Source organism: Marmota monax, unplaced genomic scaffold (genome assembly GCF_021218885.2).
Source record: "Marmota monax isolate L192 unplaced genomic scaffold, Marmota_monax_Labrador192_F-V1.1 WCK01_AAM20220418_F8-fsc00249, whole genome shotgun sequence".
Lineage (NCBI taxonomy): Eukaryota > Metazoa > Chordata > Mammalia > Rodentia > Sciuridae > Marmota > Marmota monax.
In genome coordinates, this window is record NW_026694242.1 from 1,320,595 (window position 1) to 1,342,500 (window position 21,906).

Sequence of the window (21,906 nt, forward strand, 5' to 3'; positions counted from 1 at the left end):
TGCAACCCGGGGGGGGGGGTGCTGAACCCCGGAGCCCCATCGCCAGGCATTTTTTATGTTTTATTTAGAGACAGGGTCTCACTGAGTGGCGGAGGCTGGCCTCCACCTTGCGATCCTCCTGCCTCAGCCTCCTGAGCCGCTGGGATGACAGGTGTGTGCATCACCACGCTGTGAGTGGAGAAGAGAGGGGGCTGTTGGAGACCTTATCAGAAGAATGTCCCGCCCAGATGTGCGGGGGCGGGCCAGAGAAGGCTTCCGGAAGGAGGTAATGTATCAATTGATATCTAGTGGTCATTAGGATTTTGCCAAGTGAAGAGAATTTGAGAGCAAAGAAGCACGTCCAAAGACACAAATGAGTCTTACCAAAGTGGGCACAAGCGTCTGCCTGGGGAAAATGATTTGCATCACTCATGAGCTGTGCCACCTTAGGCAAACGATCCCTGTTTGCTGTGTTTGTTTTCCCATTTCCCAAACATCACACCGTTGAGAATATTATACACCTGTATAAAGGCTGTTCTGAGAAGTCAATGCTTTCAATCAATGTCCACCGCTCGGGAAAAAATTGGTTAGAATTTACGGATGGTGGTGCCTGCCTGTTATCTCAGCAGCTTAGGAGGCTGAGGCAGGAGGATCGTAAGTTGGAGGCCAGCCTCCACCACTTGGCAAGGCCCTCCGCAATTCAGCGAGACCCTGTCTCTAAATAAAATACAAAATAGGGCTGGGGATAGGGCTCAGGGGTTCAGCACCCCTGGGTTCAATCCCCGGTACCAAAAGAAAAATAAAAATCCTGTTCCTATGCAGCCTCTACAGATATGCATAGGCACTTGGAGTATTCTGCCCATTTTTTTTTTATAAAGACGACATTGAACGTTAAACACTTATCTCTGAATTGCTTTTCTCACTCAACAATCCTTTCTAGAAATCCTTTAAAAGCCATGGGCAGAGAACTAATTAAATTTTCTATATGTCACTGTAACGGTTCTCGTGTGCCTGCCCCAAGCCCACCTTTCCTGTCCCCGTAGGCCCAGATCTTGGTTCCCATGAGCCCTGGACCCTGGAGACCCTCAGACCATAAAATGCTGGTTTGTATCTCTTTCCTGGCCTGATTGACAGGCCCAAGTCCCGCTTAAATTCCTAGACATTTTGTGAGCCCTCTTCCCAGGGGATCAGGCTGGTGGGGCTTAGGGAGGCTTTGGGAGGTAGCAAGGTCATGGAGAGGGGGGATTTTGTTTGGATTCTTGGAGTGAGGGGCTCCTTGAATTTTGAAGGCCCCAGACTCCTGGAGGCCACTGTTGGGAGCCCTTCTAGAAAGTTCTGTTGAAGGTCCCTCTGCACTCCGACACCCAAGGTCAGAGGACATGGGTCACCAGCAGCCCTTGGATGAGGATCTGTATCAAATCCAGTAATGGCAGGTGGAATGGGGTCAACCCTTTTAAAAATTGGTTCTTTTTTTAATTACACATGATGGGTTAACCCTTCTGCTTAATAGTCTCATTTTGCTTGGTTTTATGGCGTGGATATTTTACCCCTTTGGTACCAGGGATTGACCTCAGGGTCACTCAACCCCTGAGCCCCATCCCCAGCCCTATTTTGTATTTTATTTAGAGACAGGGCCTCCCTGAGTTGCTTAGGGCCTCACTCTGGCTGAGGCTGGCCTCCAACTTTCGATCCTCCTGCCTCAGCCTCCTGAGCCAATGGGATGACAGGTGTACACCCCCGCGCCCATCAGGATCTTGGTTTTTTTTTTAAATCATTGTAAAAATATAGTTTTCTTTGTCAATGAATGTCTTTAAATGGAAGTAAATCTGAAGGAAATGCCCCATCAAGGGGGACACCCATGGTCCCTGGTGGAGATCGTCCTTCCTGATCACCTTATAGACTGAGCTCCTGGAGGACAGAGCTGGGAGACAGGGGCGTCTCCTTAAGGTGGGAGTCCCAGGGAGGATCACCCTTGTGAAATGGTGATCACTTGCTCCCTCCACCACGTCCCCAAACAGAAGTGCCCACAGGCTGGGCATCCAGGCTGCAGGTGTCTGTGTCAGAGGCATCGAACCAAAGGTTTGCATTTGGGTCGGGGCGATGGAACCGGCTTGCTGAGGTCCCCTCCTGCCCTTCCTTGTCCTCTCTGTGGGACTCCTGGGTCCCCACCACGTCCCTTCGGCTGGGCGCTCTCGGCTGCAGTACTGTCTGCGGGCGGCAGGGGGCGCTCTCGACCCGTGAGATCGTCGCTGCAGCCGCAGGACAAAGGCTGGGGGTGCGGCAGGGCGCCTGGCCCGGGGGCTGCAACCTGGGGTGCTCAGGCGACCTCAAAGCCTCCCAGCCCGACCCCCTCCAGCCTCCCTGCCGTGCTCCCGGCCTCTGGCGCTGCTTCTGGTCCTTTCTGTCCCCTGCACGCCTCCCCTCCCCCACCCTCTGCTCCCAGCCAGTGGCCTCCATCTGCTGGGCACCTCCCCTCCCCATCCCGGGTCTCTCGGTGGCTCCTTCTGTCGCCCGCCTACCTCTTGTCTCTAGACTGCCTCTGACTCAAATAGGGACAGACGGGGTCTCTGTGCCCCGGGGATCTCTGGTGACATCTCTGTCTCTCTCTGGTTCTTTTCTCTGGCAGAGAGGTGGCCTTCATTAAGGGCACACCAGCAGCGAGGGGGACCAGCTCAGGTTAGGGCAATGCCATTTTTTTTGGGGGGGGCATTGAACCTAGGGGTGCTTAACCACCGAGCCTCACTCCCAGCCCTTTACATTTTTAAAAATTTGAGACAGAGTTCCTGGAAGTTGCCCAGGTTGGTCTTGAACTTGCCATCCTCTTAGCTCAGCCTCCCAAGTAGTTGGGATCACCCGCAGGCATGGCGGGCCACAGGGGCGCACGCCTGTCATCCCAGCAGCTGCGGAGGCTGAGGCAGGAGGATCAACAAGTTGGAGGCCAGCCTCAGCAACTTAACGAGGCCCTAAGCAACTCAGCGAGACCCTGTCTCTCAATAAAAAACAAAAAGGCCTGGCGATGGGGCTCAGTGGGTAAGCACCTACCACAGCCATGACCTTGCCACTCGTCTCTAAAATTCTTCCCCCTTGGTCCTCAGTTTCCCATCTAAATGACGAAAGTGTCAGACTCTAGAACATTTCCCAGCTCTGACCATCTGGGTTCTAATGGCATGGACCTAAGCCCCAGGCCCCTGGGGCTTTATCCAATTTGTCAAGACCGCATGAAGCCATAGGTATCCACACGCCCATTTTACAGATTGGTTAGACTGAGGCCCACAAACCCTAAGGAGCAGCAGAGGGCCACCCAGATTCCGACTCACACCCCGTGCTCCCCAAACCAGGCTGCTGAACAAAGGGGCCTCAGGCTCCTCCACCCCGGGGACCAAGGACGGTTCGTGGTTGGCCAATGTTCTTTGTGATTCTAAACCCAAGAAGTCTTCTTTGCCTTTTGAGTGACAAGCGACACCTGTCGCTTAGGGTCTCTGAAATAAACCCGAAACCAGAACCTATCTCTTGCAGGAAATGACTGCAAAACCAGAGGGCGAGGAGCTGCGTGATGCGTGTCTGAGGCTTCTGGAAAGAGAGTTCTAGAAGGAACGCTGATTGCACAGGAAGAACGTTATCTTGCAGGGGACTTGCCGGAATTCTCCTCCAGCCCAGCCATGAACCCTGGCAGGTCGCATTCGGATTCACTCTCTCCTTCTCTTCTTTATTTGTCGCCAGGGATGGAACCCAGGGGGCCCTTGACCACAGAACCCCATCCCCAGCCCTATTTTATATTTAATTTAGAGATAGGTTCTCACTGGGTTGCTTAGAACCTTGTTTTTGCTGAGGCTGGCCTCTACCTTGCGATCCTCCTGTCTCGGCCTCCTGAGCCGCTGCTGGGATTATAGGCCTGGGCCACCATGTCAGGCCAGACCTGACCCTTCCTAATCAGGCGATTCTTTGATCCCTGATGACCTCATCTTTGAAAATGATCAGTTAGTCTTGAGGATTTCAGATCCTGCAGGAAGTGGCCCGGCTACAGTTTGGCAGAAGACACCTTAGAAAAGTGATGGCTTTTAGATGATTTTCTTTCTCTAAGAAGCTGGTATTTCCTTCTCACTTCTTCTCAGAGGTCTGCTAAGACCCCAGGTATTGTTTTCTATTTCTGTTTCCTTATCTGGAATATGGGAGCAATAATAGCCTCCTCTTCAATAGGGTTTGTTCACCTTTCCCATTTGAGGCTATAAATTTTTCCTACGGTGTTCTTGAGCTGAAAATCACATCCAGAGCCTGGCTATAGCCCCTCTTTGTTGAATGTTTAGGACACACGTTACATTCAGAAACTAGATGTAGACTAGCTGTCAAACATGATGTCATCAGCCAGGCACAGCGGCAGATCAGCCAGGAATCCCATCGGCTTGGGAGGCTGAGGCAGGAGGATTGCAAGGTGGAGTCCAGCCTCAACTCTCCTGGGTTTAATCCCTGGTACAATAAAAAAAAAAACTTCCTTGACTGCTCCAAGCACTCTCTCGGATTCTGTCCCTCCATCGGGGACGGTGACAAGCTTGCTTACCAGCAAAAACCCCCTGATGCCTCTGCTGAGCTGTTGCAGATGGTCGCTAAGGGAGGCTGAACCTGCGTTCTTGTTACCCAGGGACAGATCCCCAGCCTCAGAGGAGGGTCTCCCCAGGCCCCTTGTCCTGGACAAGGCCCCCTTGGCAGGCGGCACTTGCAAACACAGCAGCCCCGCAGGGCGGGCAGCAGCCCAGATGGCCCGGTGCACGGATATGCGCAAGGAATGCACCCGCTTTTGTTCCTGGGAATCCACCAGCTGCTGCCGGTGGGCACCAACTCCAGCTCCGCTCCGCTGGCTCTGTGATTCCTGGGTGACCTTCAGCAACTCACTTAACCTCTCTGTGTCCCAGTTTCTTCATCCGTGAAACGCGGGAGGGGCTTGGCAGGCTGAGCTCCCAGATGAACTTTGTCTGGCTGTGACATTGTGACGCCAGACTGAAGCTCCTGCTGATCTCATGGGTACTCTTGGAGGGGAAAAAAATTATATATATCTTTTTTTTTTCTGATCAGAGTGAAATTAGTAACATTTGTCAATTAATGCATTCCCCCCCCCCCAAAGACTCAACTCTTAAAGTTCTGAGTGTTTGACTTTCATTTTAAATAGGTGGCTGTCAGGAGGAATCACCGAGCTCCTAAAGACACACACAGACGCTATAATTAAAGAGATGCCAATCTTGACAGGTGGTAGGAGAGAGGGGAGGGGACTGGAATAGGGGAGAGGGGAGCCCAGAGCCCAGTGGGATGGGATCAGCCAGCCAAGTGGCCCCGCCAGGGTGGAGCACTTGGTTGTCATGAGAGATGTGACCTTCAGCACAGGATCCCCCCCCTCCCTTACAGAGACAGTGAGACAGACACTGGGCGCTTTACAGTTTGCAAGGTACTTTCAATACTTCTTTTTTTTAGGATCCCACAATATTCCAGAAAAGCGAGTTTTATGATTCCTATTTTGCAGGTGAAACAACAAAAAGGATCAATGATTAGAGCCCTTATTTGAGCCACAAATGGAGAGTTACAAATTGATGCAGTTGCAAACTGACCCAGTTCTCCAATTCCAGGCTAAGCTCCGCCCCTGACCCAGCCCAAGACCCTCCCAACTCAGATGGAGCCCCACCCCCTACCAGGCTAAGCTCCTCCCTAACCTGAGCTGAGTGCCGCCCCTGTCCTGCTAAGCTCCGCCCTCACTGACCCAGATGAAGCCCACCCCTGTTCCCGCCCAGGGAACTGAAATTTCATCATGCTGAGATGTCTGATGGTGTTGGATGATCAATAAATGAATGATTTACGATTTTGATCAAGGCAGGCAGAGCCCCGCCCCCTAGTGGGCTAAGCCCTTCCCTGACTTAAGCTGAATCACGCCCCCAACGTGGGCTAAGCCACTCCCAGGGAAAGCCCCTCCCCTGTCTAGTTAGCCCCACCCTGACCCAGCCCAAGCCCCGCCCAACTCAGGCTGAGCCACGCCCCCACTCCTGGGATAAGCCCCACCCCCAGTGGGCTAAGCCTTTCCCAGACCTGAGCTGAGCCACGCCCCAACCCAGGCTAAGCCCCACCCCTGACCCAAACAAAGCCCCTCCCAACTGAGACTGAGCCCCGCCCCTAGTAGGCTAAGCCTCTCCCCCAGTGGTCTAAGCCCTTCCCTGACCCAAGCTGAGTCCCGCCCCTGCCTGCTAAGCCCCTCATTGACCCTGGTGAAGCCCCACCCCTGACCCAAACAAATCCCCTCCCAACTGAGACTTTGCTCCGCCCCTAGCAGGCTAAGCCCCGCCCCCAGTGGGCTAAGCCCTTCTCTGACCTGAGCTGAGCCACCCCCAATCTGGGCTAAGACCACCCCTGACCCAACCAAAGTCCCTTCTAACTCAGCCTGAGACCCACCTCTAGTGGGCTAAGCCCCGCCCCCAGTGGGCTGAGCCCTTCTCTGACTTGAGCTGAGCCACGCCCCAACCCGGGCTAAGCCCCACCCCTGACCCAACCAAAGCCCCTCCCAACTCAGCCTGTGCCCCACCCCCAGAGGACTAAGCCTTTCCCAGACCTAAGATGAGCCACGCCCCAACGTGGGCTAAGCCATTCCCTGAACAGGCAAAGCCCCTCCCCTGCCTGGCTAAGCCCCGCCCCTGCCACACTAAGCCCCGCCCCTGCCACACTAAGCCCCGCCCTAACCACTGCCGAGTTCTGCCCCTGACCTAGGTGGGCGGTGCGGCTGGGTCAGGATCTCCCAGTTAAATCGTGGCCAGATCCTTCCCAGGGGACCTGAGATGGATGGATGGACTGAACCCCTCTCCTGTTGGGGACAGGGCTCAGAGCTTGAGCCATTGCAGTGGAGAAGGGGTGTCTGAACCCTGGCCAGGGGGGGACATGGATGGAGGGCTTCTCCCCCGAAGGTGAGCGGGTCCCCCCACTCTTCCCTTGGGATGTGGCTCCTTCCCTGGCGGCTGGCTCGGTCGTCCCTTCTCCCCGCCCCCACCCTGGTCCCCCTCTGACAGGCACCTCATTAGCAGAATCTCTGTAAATAACGCCGACGACTTAGAGTTACAACAAGGTAGCTCATTAAAGGCATTTCGCTTGTCTCACTTTCCAATTAGTGTTTCTGCGGGTACAGCTGCGGAGACTGCTGTGACAGGGGTACCTTTGGCATGTCGTGGAGCCCGGGCAGGCCTGGATCACCCCGGGGAGCCAGTATGCACAGACTCAGGTAGAGGCCACAGATTGAGAAGCAGCCTCCTTCCTTAGCTCGGTCCAGCCCAGCAGCCCTGGATGGCCAGCAATCGAAAGAACTAGAAGAACAGAGGTCCGGTTCTGTGGGGAGGTGTCCAGATGCGTCAGGCATCTCAGAAAAGGACACAGATTTGGGTTTGGCAAGTCTGTGCCTCCACTGGATACGACTATTTTTTTGGGGGGGTGCCAGGGATTGAACTTAGGGACCCTAGACCACTGAGCCCCGTCCCCAGCCCTATTTGGTATTTTATTTAGAGACAGGGTCTCCCTGAGTTGCTTAGGGCCTCACTTTGGCTGAGGCTGGCTTTGAATTCATGATCCTCCTGCCCCAGCCTCCGAGCTGCTGGGATGACAGGCATGTGTCACCATGCTTGGCTCCACCGGACTCTTATAGGGTCCATCTCTGGAATATTATACTCCAGGTTGCTCTATCAAAACTTACCTGTTTCTTCTGCTCAGGGTCTTCTTACCTTCTTTTACAGGTGACCTCAAATTCTTCCATCTCAGATTCTGGGGACAACATTCTCCTCCTTGGGTGCTAAAGTCCTTGGTGACATACATGGAAAGGAATTTTAGGCGAGAGAGGAGGGAAAAAGGATGTACCAGAGAGGCCAATTTTTATCCATTTTTCTATGTACAAGAGAACGGGCTCAGAGAGGGTTGGCCACTTGCCTCAGATCACACAGCTGGTCGGTGTTGTTGCACGGGCCAGAGCGGGAGATCATTCTAGAGCCTGTTGGGGAAGACAAGCTCTGATCCCTTGAGTGTCGCTTACCTGTGCCAGGATGTGAGTGGGAATGGAGAGGAATTTTCCATGTCTTCCCCACCCTCCCCTCAGCCCACTGCCGTCCATCTTTTCCCAACTAAGTCTGCACCCCTGACCACACTTGGGTTTCCGCCTGGGGTCTGCACTTCTTGCTTCCCTTTGGGGGGAAGGAAGCGGGCTCCCCATTTCTCTCCCTCTTGCTGAATCGATAGCTTAGCTGGGCAAGGCAGAAAATGAAATTTACATTCAATGGTTTCTATGGCAACCACGGGGCTGGACCAGTCTCTCCAGCTCTTGGGGGCACAGTCTTCCCCGGCTCCCCGGGAAGGTGGGAAGGGCTGTGCACAGAACTGGAGAGGTCGCCTGTTCTCCACCGCCAGCTTCTCTGTCTTTGTGTCACAGCAGGGAAGGGATAGGGGCCCTCCTTTCCCAGCATGACAGAGGGACAAGCTACTCATACTGTTATGCCCGAGTCCCCAGAGCAGGCGGTTTTGAGGCCCCGGTCAGATGTCCCTGTGCTAAATGCTGCATCCTAGACCTGAGGGGTGGGAGCAATTCGGAGCCCTCCTCCTCCTGCTCCTCCTCCTCCAACTCTTCCCCCTCCTCCCCCTGCACTCCCCCTCCTCCTCTGCCTCATCCCCTCCCCCATTCCTTCTCCCCTCCACCACCACCTCCTCCCCCTCCTCCCCATCCTCCTCCTTCTCCGCCTCCTTACCCTCCTCATGCTCTTCCTCCCCCTCCTCCTCCCCTCCTCCTCCTGCTCCTCCTCCTCCAACTCTTCTCCCTCCTCCCCCTCCTCCCCTCCCCTCCTCCCCTCCCCTCCTCCCCCTCCTCCTTCTCCTCCTCCTTCCCCTCCTTACGCTCCACCTCCACCTCTTCCACCTCTTCCCGCTCCTCCCCTTCTCCCCCTCCTCCTCCTCCTGCTCCTCTTCCCCCTTCTTCTGCTCCTCCTCCTGCCCCTCCCCCTCCCCCTCCTCCTCCTCCCTCTCCTCCCCCTCTTCCCCATCCTCCTCCCCCTCCTCCCCTCCCCCTCCTCCTCCAACTCCTCCTCCCCCTCCTCCTCCCTCTCCTCCCCCTCCTCTCCTCCCCTCCCCCTCCTCCCCCTCCTCCTTCCCTCCTCCTCTCCTCCCCCTCTCTCCTCCCCTCCTGCTCCTCCCTCTCCCCCTTCCTCCCCCTCCTCCTCCTCTTCCTCCTCCCCCTCTCCCTTCCTCCTCCCCCTCTTCCCCCTCCCCCCTTTCCCCCTCCTCCTCCCCTCCTCCTTCCCCTCCCCCTCCTCCCCCTCCTCCCCTCCTCCCCCTCCTCCCCTCTTCCTCCTGCTCCTCCTCCCTCTCCTCCCCCTCCTGCTCCTCCCCTCCCCTTCTCCCCCTCCTCCTCCTCTGCCTCATCCCCCTCTCCCATTCCTACTCCCCCTCCTTCCCCTCCCCCCTTTCCCCCTCCTCCTCCCCCCTCCTCCCCCTCCCCCTCCCCCTCCCCCTCCTCCCCTCCTCCCCTCTTCCTCCTGCTCCTCCTCCCCCTCCTCCCCTCCTCCCCTCCCCTCCTCCCCCTCCTCCCTCCCTCCTCCCCTCCCCTCCTCCCCTCCCCCCTCTCCCCCTCCCCCTCCCCCCCCCCCTCCTCCCTCTCCCCCGCCCCCCCTCCCCCCTCCTCCTCCTCCTCCCCTCTTCCTCCTGCTCCTCCTCCCCCTCCTCCCCTCCTCCCCCTCCTCCCCTCCTCCCCCTCCTCCCCTCCCCCTTCTCCCCCTCCTCCCCCTTATCCCCTCCTCTCCTCTTCCTCCTCCCCCTCCTCCCCCTCCTCCCCTCCTCCCCTCCCCTCCTCCCCCTCCCCCTCCCCCCTCCCCCTCCTCCCCCTCCTCCCCTCTCCTCCTCTCCTCCTCCCCCTCCTCCCCTCCTCCCCCTCCTCCCCCTCCTCCCCCTCCTCCCCCTCCTCCTTCCACTCCTCCTACTCCTCCCCCTCTTCCTCCCGCTCCTGCTCCTCCAACTCTTCCCCCTTCTCCCCTCCTCCTCCTCTGCCTCATCCCCATCTCCCATTCCTACTCCCCCTCCTTCCCCTCCCCCCTTTCCCCCTCCTCCTCCCCTCCTCCTCCTCCTCCCCCTCCTCCCCCTCCTCCCCCTCCCCCTCCTCCCCTTCCTCCTGCTCCTCCTCCCCCTCCTCCCCTCCTCCCCCTCCTCCCCTCTTCCTCCTGCTCCTCCTCCCCCTCCTCCCTTCCTCCCCCTCCTCCCCTCCCCTCCCCTCCTCCTCCTCCTCCCCTCCTCCCCTCCTCCTGCTCATTCTCTTCTCCTTCCTCTCCCTCCCCTCCTCCTTCCCCTCCCCCTCCTCCTCATCCTCATCCTCCTGCTCCTCCTCCCCCTCCTCCTTGTCCTCCCCCCTTCCTCCCCCTCCCCCTTCTTCTTGTCATTGTCATTTTCTTCCATCTGGCCACTGATCTCAGTGCAGGAGCCAGGCAGCCCCTCCTGCTGGCCACCTCATCGGGAAGTCACTCTTTAGTTATCCCCATTTTATATTTAAAGGTACAGAAACATGAAAGACCCAAGCCCCCTCTTCCAAGGCCACCACCTGACAAAGAAGAAAATCTAACCCCAGTGAATGTGTGACTCGGCTTAAAACAGGTGTATTTTACCGAGTTGACATCCTACTGACTTTCAGTGTCGCTTAGCATGGACATTTTCCTGTCTTAATACTTTGCAAGAGCATGATTTTCAGAGCTCCATAGTAATTTATCTCCTAGGGCACTCCATCATTTATTTTTGGTTCTTTCTCTTTCTTTCTACTGTCATAAACAACTCAGGGGGATGTCTATCTTGGGGACATTTTTAAGGTTCATATGTCTTTTGGGGGGGTACCACAGATTGAACCCAGGGACACTAGACCACTGAGCCCAGTCCCCAGCCCCTTTTTATATTTTTATTTAGAGACAGGGTCTCGCTAAGTTGCTTACGACCTTGCTAAGTGGCTGAGGCTGGCCTCCAACTTGCAATTCTCCTGCCTCAGCCTCCTGAATATCGGGATCACAGGTGTGCACCCCTGTTCCCAGCTAAAGAACAAAATGGGTCCCTTTTGGTAGACATGGCCCAACTTCCTCTCCTAAGGACTACATGAACTTACACTCCTACCCACCAGCCATGTAGGAGGATGCCTGTTTTTTCCACAAATGCTGACTCTGATTCAGCCTATGGCAAGAAAGTTCAGTGTGTTGGCCGCCTGCTTGCTATCAGCTTCACTAGAGGTGTGAGAAGTGAAACTGCCTGCTCAGAGAGGTTAAGTTACCTGCCCGAGGTCACACAGCAGAGGGTCCTGGAGCCCTAGCCTGATTTGCAAGTCTAGGAACCATCCATTGGTGTTTGTACTGAGGCATTCAGACAAGGGTCACCCATCCTCACCTCCTGAGTCTTACCTGAGTCTTTCTCTCATGGAGTTATTGATCACCTGTGGAGATGGGCCACTTGCCTAGCGCACAGGGGCGTTAGCAGTAACTCTAGCCTCCTCGAAGGCTGGCCAGCCCTGTTAGACTCCATTAATTGGTTAAATAGATTCTCCTGCATGCGCCCCGTCGAGTTCTCGGCTTCGATAAGGCATGATATTAATTTTAATTAAATCTCTGAAGGCTTGGCCAAATAGTTCCACTTTCTGAATATGTCCCTTGATCACGGAATTTATAGTCCCCTGAGACAGGACCGCTGGGAAGAGCTGCCGCCCCTTAGGATTCTGCCTCACTTCTTGCCCTGAGTGGAGGGGGAGGCCAGTGTGTGTGTGGGGGGGGGCGGGGAAGGAGGTCCAGAGAGGCTCACACACCTTGAGGGCCTACTATGTGTCAGGCACGGCTCTCGGGATGCCTACTCATTTTTCAACTTCATAACACAAAATGGGAGCTGGGCGCATGGCACACGTCTGTCATCCCAGTTGGCTCAGGAGGCTGAGGCAGGAGGATGGCAAGTTGGAGGCCAGCCTCGGCAACTTAGCAAGGCCCTTTCTCAAAATAAAAAAAAATAAAAAGGGCTGGGGATGGGGCTCAGGAATTAGGCATCCCTGGGTCCAATCCTCAGTAAAACATTAACCACGCACAAAATGGGAAACTTCAAATCCTCCCTTGGAACTTGTACAAACTGCATCTAAAGATCGAGTCTTTTTATTTTTATTTTTATTATTTTTGGCACTGAGGATTGAACCCAGGGGTGCTTAACCACTGAGCCAGGTCACAGCCCTTTTTAATATTTTATTTAGAGACAGGGTCTCGCTGAGTTGCTGAGGGCCTCGCTAAGTGGCTGAGGCTGGCCTCCACCTTGCGATCCTCCTGCCTCAGCCTCCCGAGCCGCTGGGATGACAGGTGTGTGTGCCACCGAGCCTGATCTATGCATTTCCTTCAGCTCACGGGTTTGGAGAGCCTGCTTCACTTAATTTCCACTAAATATTGTCTGATGGCTCTTCTGAGGGGTTGCACCCATTTCTACCTCTACCCAAGACACGGGTGTTCCCAATTCCTATCTTTACCAATGCAAGTTTTTTCTTCTTCTTCTTTTTTTCCTGACTTTTTAATTTTTGCCTCGGTGCTGGGATAAGTGTTTTAACGTCTTGTGATTACGAAGCACATTAAGCATCTCTTCATGTGCTTAACAACTTTCCGGGCTTGCCTTGCTCGGAGTGGCTCAATCATCTCCCTTATCCTTTGGCTACAGGATGATGATTATTTGGTCGTTAATGTGCAGAAGTTTCTGGCATATTCTGGGCGCTAGATATGGCAAAGATCCGATCCAGGCTATCATTGGACTCCAGCGTTATTAACCGTGCATCTTGGTTTTGATGGAATCCAATCCGTCTCTCTTCCAAAGCTTTGCGGCTTGTGCTTTTATATCTTGTTTAAAAAAAAAAAAAAGATCTTTCTCCTTGGACCTTCTGTGGCTTTACGTGCATTTTAAAATTTTAAGATAAACAGGGTGCGGTGGTGCACGTCTGTCATCCCAGCGACTCGGGAGGCTGAGGCAGGAGGATCGAAGGTGGAGGCCAGCCTCAGCCAAAGCAAGGCCCTGAGCAGCTCAGGGAGACCCTGTCTCTAAATAAAATACAAGGTAGGGCTGGGGACGGGGCTCAGGGGTCGAGGGCCCCTGAGTTCAATCCTCTGTACCTGCCTCCCTTAGGTCACCCACTGGCTGATTCCACGGATGGATTTTTCTAATATTAAACCAACCTCCCATCTCCCATAAATCCTATTAGGTCTCTTACTTTTGGGGGGATACCAGGGACAGAACCCAGGGGTGCTCAACCCCTGAGCCCCCTCCCCAGCCCTTTTTCTATTTTATTTACAGACAGGGTCTCTCCCTGAGTTGCTTAGGGCCTCGCTAAGTGGCTGAGGCTGGCCTCCACCTTGCGATCCTCCTACCTCAGCCTCCCGAGTCTGTGGGATCACAGGCGGGCGCCACCGCGCCTGATGTAAATTGTTATTTCTAAGGTACTGGGTTTTAGGTGGTTTGTCACATAGCATTAGATAATGCCAACCTTTGAAACCCTCTCTGTGCCCCTCCTATCACAATTCTCTGGTCCTGGGGTATGAGGGAGTTGGGAGGGAGAGGGATGCTCTTGTGATCTGTCTACACTGGGAACAGGATTGAGAACTGCTGCCAGGATTTTTTTTTGGCCTGGGTCTGTGCTTGTGTTTTATTCTTGACTTTCAGAGGTGACAGGTTGACAGCAGTCCCCCTGGATGTGCCAGAGAGAGAAAAGAGCATCGTTAACAAGCATCTCCTTGACTGACTCTGTTCCCACACCGAGTGGCTCTCTTTCCTTTGGACGACTGTCACCGTCCCATCCCCTTCCCACTACCCACACACCCCAGAACCCCACCACCTTTGGTCTCAGAGTTCCACGCCAGCTCCTGAGATCCGCGAACCCCCTTTCTCTGCTGTGGAACCTCAAGTTTTGGGGGAACTTGGCAGGAAGCAAGCAATCTGTGCTTGATATTTTGAACCCAGGGGCGCTTAACCACTGAGCCCCATCCCCAGCCCTTTTTATTTCTTATTTAGAGACAGAATCTTGCTAAGTGGCTGAGGCTGGCCTCCAACTCTTGATCCTCCTGCCTCAGCCTCCCAAGCCGCTGGGATTATACCGTGCGCGGGTGTGCACTGAGCATGTATAGACCCCCGTAGGGGGAGAAGCCATCTCTTTGTGCCCAAGAAGATGCCTGTTCTTCCTAAAGTCTTATCTTATGTCAACTTGAATCCTTTCTTTCATATCTGTCTTGTTATTTCTATTACTAGTGATTTTCTAGGTTTTTTTGTGGCTCTTGTGAATGGAATACTTTTTATTTGTTTTTCTTCTCTCCCTCCCTCTTTCTTGGTGCTGAGGATCAAACCCAAGGACACTTAACCACCGAGACCCATCCCCAGCCCTTTTTAAAAATATTTCATTTAGAGACGGGGTCTTGCTGAGCTGCTGAGGCTGGCCTCCACCTTGCTATCCTCCTGCCTCAGCCTCCTGAGCCACTGGGATTTCAGGCGTGTGCCACCACGCTCAGCAGTTGCTATGGGGCTCAGGTGTCGAGGACCCCTAAGTCAATCCTCAGTAGAAAAAAAAATACTGTTTTTTTTTTCCAAATGGGTGGTCCTCCCCTGAATTTTAGCAAGAGTTTAATCTTCAAAGTTTTATGTTAAATGGAACCAAAAAAGTGACTGTGGTGTTCAGAGGTGGGGCCTCTGGGAAATGATTACATAAATTAGGGCATGGGGTGGAGTCCTCCTGATTGGCTCTTGAGGGGTTTGTAGGTGGAGGCAGAGAGCCGAGGCTATGCAACCCAGGGTGGCCCTCCCCAGAGCTCCACCATGCTGTTAGAAGCTTTAGCTTCCCAAACTGTGAGCTAAACAAACCTTTTTCCTTTATAAAGTAGATTGCCTCCGGTGTTTTGTTACAGTAACAAAAAACCCTGATTAATACCCGTGAGAACTTATTTATGAGCTGCTGCAGAATGGATATGTACATTTATTTGAAAACATTAATGCATGAGGGAAAAATGGCAGAACGTAACAAAGAGTTAGCTAAGAGTGCTCCAAGACAGACTGTAAAAGAGAAGTAAATTTTTTTTTAACTCCAGGGATGGATATATAAACATATATGTAAATTTAAAAAGTAGAACAGAAAAAATACACTCCATTCACTCAGGTTAGCTCCAAATGAATCAAAGAATGAATTTGGAGAGAATGAGAATAATTGCTAAAGGGAACTTTTATGTTGGGCGCTAAGCACTTCTGTATTGATTGACTATTTTATGGGGAGAATATATTTTTATATTCCCCTTGAATTTTGAAACCCATTTTTTTAAAAGAAATTAAAAGGATCACGTCAACCGCATTTTCCCAACACAATGCAAATACAACTGGAAATCAGCAACCCAGAGGACAGCATCCTCCAATTTCTCCACTTGGAAATTTAAGAACAAATCTAAATAATGTGAATTAAACAATAAATCAAAATTGAATTACCAACTATTTAGAAATGAACAGCAATAACGGCACTTCACATTAAAAACCCCACAGGATACCACCCCAGCCCTGCATACTTAGTGGGAAAATGAATAGCCCTAAATACAATCATCAGAAAAGAAGAAGGATTGCAAGATCAGGGAACAATCATTTATTTACCTCTGCAAGTGAGGAAATGAACATCAAAATAAATCTAAAGAAAGCAGAATGGAAGAAATTCATGCAGACGAGCAGCAGACGTGGACGAAATAGAATAAAACAACAGTCGACTTGAGCTATAAAAATGAAAGATAATTCTTTGGAAACAACGAATAAACTAGACCCAAATTAGCAAATCTGATCAAGAAAATACCCATCAGTAATGATGCAAATGAGGAAGGACTAATACAATAAAATAAAATGTTAAGGAAATACAAAGTACAAAAAAATCATCTCCAGCCCCTTTTAAAGTTGCTGAGGCTGGCCTCCCACTTGCAATCCTCCTGCCTCAGCCTCCAGAGTCTCTGGGAAGACAGGCATGCGTCATTGCACCAGGGAAGATGAGATAATTTTTTAGGATGGTGCAGATTGGCTCATCTGAGCTCCGCCCCCAGCCCTTCCAGCCTATCCGTCTCCACTCCTGAACTGGGAAAGCTAAAAACTACATTTCCCATAAGCCCTTGCAGCTAGAGCTGGGCTTGGGGCTGGGAGGGAGAATTGGCAGGTGTACCAAAGCAGGATCGCAGCGGGGACCCTGACCTGGCAGGGACTGGAGGACCCTGGATTTTGAGCCAAGCTCCTTAGGTTCCCCTGGGGTCTGCTGGGACAGTCTTAGGGGAAGGTTGGAAATTTCTCTTTTTTCTTAGTGTTGCTTATTCTGGAAACTCAGGAAGCTTTCTCAACCCTGTAGCGTGGTGCAGTTTTCGGCCTTCATTAACCAGCTGTGTGTGACCTGCAACCAGGAACTGTGACTAGCACATCAGAATCGATTGAAGAAGATGGGGGTGGGGGCCCACCCCTGTCATCCCAATGGCCGGGGAGGCTGAGGCAGGAGGACGGCAAGTTGGAGGCCAGCCTCAGGAATTTAGTGAGGTCGTAAGCAGCTCAGGGAGACCCTGGCTCTAAATAAAATATAAAAAGGGCTGGGGATGGGGCTCAGGGGTTAAGTGCCCCTGGGTTCAATTCCGGGTACCCCCACCCCCAAAAAACGTAGGTCTGCCATGACTGGTTGAGGGATTCTATACAGGGTTGAGAGGAAGTCAGGGATAGTGCCAAGATGTGTGGCTGGACCCAGGATAAGTACAATGGGAAGATCCAGGACAGGGACCTGTGTGTTTGGGGACAGAGGTGGATCAGTCCTTGATCTTCCTTCAAGCTGGGTAGATGGAATTCCAAAGTCCCTTTCCCAGCAGCTAAGGTATGGAGTCTCTCTTTTTTATTTTATTTTTTAAAATTATTTATTTGTTTATTTATTTTTGGTACCCGGATTGAACCCAGAGATGCTTAACCACGGAGTCCCCTCCCCAGCCCTTTTAATCTTTTATTTAGAGACAGGGTCTCCCTAAGTTGCCGAGGCTGGCCTCCACCTTGCGATCCTCCTGCCTCAGCCTCCAGAGCTGCAGGGATGACAGGCGTGTGAGCCACCGCACCAGGTTTGGAGTCCCTCTTTCAGCTTTATGTTCCCAGTCAGCTGCCACCTCCTGCTCCCCTCCAGGTGTCCAGAGCACTCAGCAACCTCAGGACCTAAGGGGACAGGGGGTGTGTGTGAGGGGGAGGGGAGGGGGTTGAGTGACAGCAGAGGCCATGGCTGGTCCTGTTTCTGGGCTTCCAACTGCATTTCCAAGGGCCTCTCCCCCTCCGCCTGCGTCCCCCCCTGGTGCTTGGAGGAACAATTCTGCTGCTATTAAAAAGACAATGTCCCCCTCTTTCTCCTGCTCAGCTTTAATTGCGCACCCGGGGTTTGCGCCTGGGCCCCGGCGGTTCTGAGATTCATAATTTCAGGCTGACACCATAGTAACCGCGGAGTTTGATTCAAGATGCCAGTGTCATCCGCGGCTGGGCCTGAATAGGACGAGGGAGGGGGTGGGGGGAGGGGCTGCCACTCCAGACAGCTCCTGAGAGCCTGGTGACAATTATGTCCCCGTTTCCAAGGGAAATGTAAACAGCAGGTCAGCTCTGGCCAGGATGCTTCATTTTCTTGGCTTTGTGGCTTCAGGCTGGTTGGGGGGGGGCGGGGGAGGTGGCTGGGAAGTTGGGTGTGTTTGTGCGACTTCGTCTCCTGGAGGCTGCCCCTCCCCCCTCTGCTGGGGACAGCGCTTTGGCAGCTGAGTTGACAGGAGATGGGGGGGGGGGACCTGGGGCTGCAGTCGGAGACAGGGGCTGCCTGACTTCCCAGAGCTGCCCTCTAGCCCTGGGCTGTCCCCCATCCCCCCTAAAATGGAGCCCAGGTTTGCAATCTTCTGGGGACTGGCTGCGGGGGGGGGGGGGCAGCCCTTGGGTGCCCTGCTCCCCACTCCCTCCCAGTTCTTGAGCATCCTTCAAGTTGGGTGGGTGCCATCCCAAAGCCCACCCTCTTCAGCAACTAAACCAGGCCGCTTCCCCTTTAAGATTTAGGCTCCGAGTCTGGGAAGCAGCAGCCCCACCCCCACCCCTCCCATGGTATTGTCCTTCCCTTTCAAAGGGTCCCCTGCCCTGGTTGCCCCCTCTGGGGGGGGGCTCTGTGCCTCTGGGCTGGACCTTGCTCTCTGGACTCAGCCTCAGGTGGAGTCTGTCCCGTGAGCCACTCCCAAATCCTGATCTGGCCCACGCCTGTCATCCCAGTAGATCAGGAGGCTGAGGCAGGAGGATCGCAAGGTGGAGGCCAGCCTCAGCCACTTAGCGAGGCCCTAAGGAACTCAGGGTGACCCTGTCTCTAAATAAAATAGAAAAAGGGCTGGGGACGGGGTCAGGGGTTAAGTGCCCCTGGGTTCCATCCCCAGGACCCAAAACCAACCAACCAAACAAACAAACAAACAAAAACCTCCAAATCCTGATCCACCGTGGCTCCCAAGGTTCTGATTCTTTTACTTACCGGGGCCTTGATTTCCCCATCTGTGAAATGGGGACAGTTATACGACCCTTTCTGTGGGTATGTGAAGTCCAAAGTTTCTCATGGAACTTAGAGAGGGGTCTCTCTCTCTCTCTCTCTCTCTCTCTCTCTCTCTCTCTCTCACTGAGGATTGAACCCAGGGGTGCTTAACCCCTGAGCCCCATCCCCAGCCCTTTTTATGTTTTTTTTTTTTTTTTTTAAGAGACAGGGTCTCGCTGAGTGGCTTAGGGCCTTGCTAAGTGACTGAGACTGGGCCTCCAACTTGCGATCCTCCTGCCTCAGCCTCCCCAGCCACTGGGATGACAGGTGTGCACCACCGCTTCTGGCTAGAAACACTTATTTTTGGGGGAGGGTTACTAGGGATTGATCCCAGGGACCCTCAACCCCTGAGCCCCATCCCCAGCCCTATTTTGTAGTTTATTTAGAGACAGGGTCTCACTGAGTGGCTTAGCACCTCACTGTTGAAGAGGCTGGCCTTGAACCCGTGATCCTCCTGCCTCAGCCTCCCGAGTTGCTAGGATGACAGGCGTGCACCCTCGCGCCCAGCTAGAAACACTTTTAAAGTTGGCTCTGTATCATGGGCTTCTAGACCCCAAATGAGCCATGTTTGCCTGACTGCCTCTGGGCAGGCTGAGTAGCTGTGCCCTCTAGTGATCGGGGTGCCCCCAGCAGCTCCACGACCTCCCTCCTGGGTCGCCCACCCTGCAGCCTGAGGAGCCCCGGCCCCGCCCCCGTCCCTGGCCCCACCCCGTCCCTGGCCCCGCCCCGCCCCGGCCCCAGGCCCCGGCTCTGCAGGGTTCCAGCCCCCGCTCGGCCCCGGCCACGCCCCCGCCACGCCCCCTCCCGGCCCACAGCCTGGTCTCAGCCCCGCTTGCCCCGCCCCGGCCACGCCCCGGCCACGCCCCCTCGAAGACGGACCTAGACTCTCCGCAGATGGAGGCGCGGGGGAGGGGATGCTGTGGCTACCGGTTTCCTAGGAAACCCATCCGCAGAGGAGGAGGGGCCTGGGATGCTCTGGGGCACCTGAGAGGCATCAGCAGCTGCCCAGGTCCCTGGGATCCCCGTGTGAAGGGGCCAAGGCTGGAGGTGTCCCCTGGGCTCTGCCAGCCGGCCACTTCTCTCCAATTCTGCTCCTTCCTCTGAGACGTGCCTGGTTCTTTTTCTTGGTGGCTTCAGAAATCCCGCCCCATCTACTCCTGCTGTCCCTGGCGTCACCTAGGAGCCAACCTCGGCTAGCTAACCTTCTGTTCCCCGTAGGGAGGTCCCCTGGGGGGTCAAGAGAAAAGGAGAGCCACACTTGGTCAGCTCTGGGGGCCGTGAGCTGTCCCCACCTCTCAGGCTCCAGAGAATCTCTCACGTCACCCAGGTGGCTCCCCTTGGGAATCCCAGGGCCATCAAGTACCCTTTTGTTTGGCTCTTCTTTGTGTGGCCGGAAGCTTGATCCTTGTCCTCGATGCCAATCCAATAACGAGGACACGGTTTTGAGACAAAGGACAGGGGAGGTATCTTGCTTTGCTAGCCAAAGAGAACACAGGTGGCCTCCCGTCCCAGAGGCTGGGGTTCTGCCCATCAGCAGGGACAGGGGCTGTGAGAGAGGGGACTCCAAGGCTGTGACCGTCTCCCTCTGTCCTGACGGTCACCTTGGGAGACGGTCATTTCTGAGACCTTCTGGGGCCATCCCCAAGGTCTGGACGTGATGGTTCCTAGGGTGGGTGTATGCTGGGGACAGATCACTCTGCTTAGGATGGGAGGAAAGGGGACCTGTTTCCGCTGAGATGAGGGAGGAGCAGAGAAAGGAAAAATAGGTCTCAGTCGCCCGGCAGGCGGTGGTGCATGCCTGAAATCCCAGCAGCTGGGGAGGCTGAGGCAGGAGGATCGCAAGTGGGAGGCCAGCCTCAGCAAAAGCGAGGTCCTAAGCAACTCAGGGAGACCCTGTCTCTAAATAAAATACCAAATAGGGCTGGGGGGTGTGGCTCAATAGTGGAATGTCCCTGGGTTCAATCCTTGGTGCCAAAAAATTAAAATAAAATAGACAAGTGGGCTATTTCCTCCCTGTTGATGGCGGTACAAAGGATCCAGAGATCCTGGCCCCCAGGCTTACGGTTCCTGTGTTTCTTTCCTGCCCTTGAGATTCTGATGTCTTCCCCCCAGGGAGCACTTTTAGAAACCTGAGAAAGTGGCCTCCAATGTGCATTCAGAAAACAGGCACCTCGAGGAATTTTGATGCTCTTGCTCCTCTGTGGAGAGCCACAGGCTCGGGGAAAGATGTGACATGAAGGAAAAGTACATTCGACTCTTAGATCTGGGTAAAACTTTCAGCTCTGCAGAAAGAGTAGCCCAGTCCAGCAGGGGAACCTGCTCTCCAGGCCCCATATGGGCTCCAGCAAGGTCAGGCAGACAGCGGGGGACGCGGTGATGCACGCCTGTCATTCGAGAGGCTCCGGAGGCTGAGGCAGGAGGATCAAAAATTGGAGGCCGGCCTCAGCCAAAGCAAGGTGCTAAGCAACTCAGAGAGACCCTGTCTCTAAAAAAAATACAAAATAGGGCTGGGGAGGGGGCTCAGGGGTTGAGGGCCCCTGAGTTCAATCCCTGGTAACCCCTCACCCACCCACCCCAGCGGAGTGACACGGGTCACTGCCCATCATCCTCCTGGGCTCAGGGTGAAGGATTGAGATCAGATGCTGGGACCAGGTATAAACCACAGAAATTGGACCCATGAGATGTCCCCTGAGACATCTTGGAGCCAGGGGACATATTTTAAATATTTATAACGGGGACTGCAGGGACCCAGCCCTTCAGAAGGGCTCCTGTCCCAGGCATTAACGGAGAGTCCCAGGAGTCCTGGGCTTCATGGGTAATCAAGGGGTGACAGGTAGTGGTTATGTGACCACCCCTTTTAAAATGTTTCTGTATTTGGGGGGGGGTACCAGGGATTGAACCCAGGGGTGCTTAACCCCTGAGCCCCGTCCCCAGCCCTATTTTGCATTTTATTTAGAGACAGGGTCTCTCTGAGTTGCTTAGAACCTCGCTTTGGCTGAGGCTGGCCTCCACCTTGTGATCCTCCTGCCTCAGCCTCCCCAGCTGCTGAGATGACAGGTGTGCACCATTGTGCCGGGCAAGAAGGACTTCTGTGACAAGCCGTGTAGGAGACCCAAAGGAAATTGAAAGTAGAGGCACAGAGAGGGGTTTGGGGACAGGAGCCCTGGAGTGAGCCAAATGGCATGGGCATGGGCATGTATCCATGTCTTTGCAGCGTGTGTGCTTGTGTGTGCTGATGTGTGGCTTGCACACACGCGCACGTTTGTGTGTGCCTCAGCCATCCGGGACCCTGCTCCTCCCTCTGTCCCCACCGTGACACCAGGGCTCAG

At 54.2% G+C, this 21,906-nt stretch overlaps 1 pseudogene; it reads left to right on the top strand.

Annotated features, from left to right (window-relative positions):
- Positions 1 to 6,889: 6,889 nt before the first annotated feature.
- The window catches only part of LOC124108513 (basic proline-rich protein-like), an 80,915-nt pseudogene continuing 65,898 nt past the window's right edge, over positions 6,890 to 21,906 (top strand).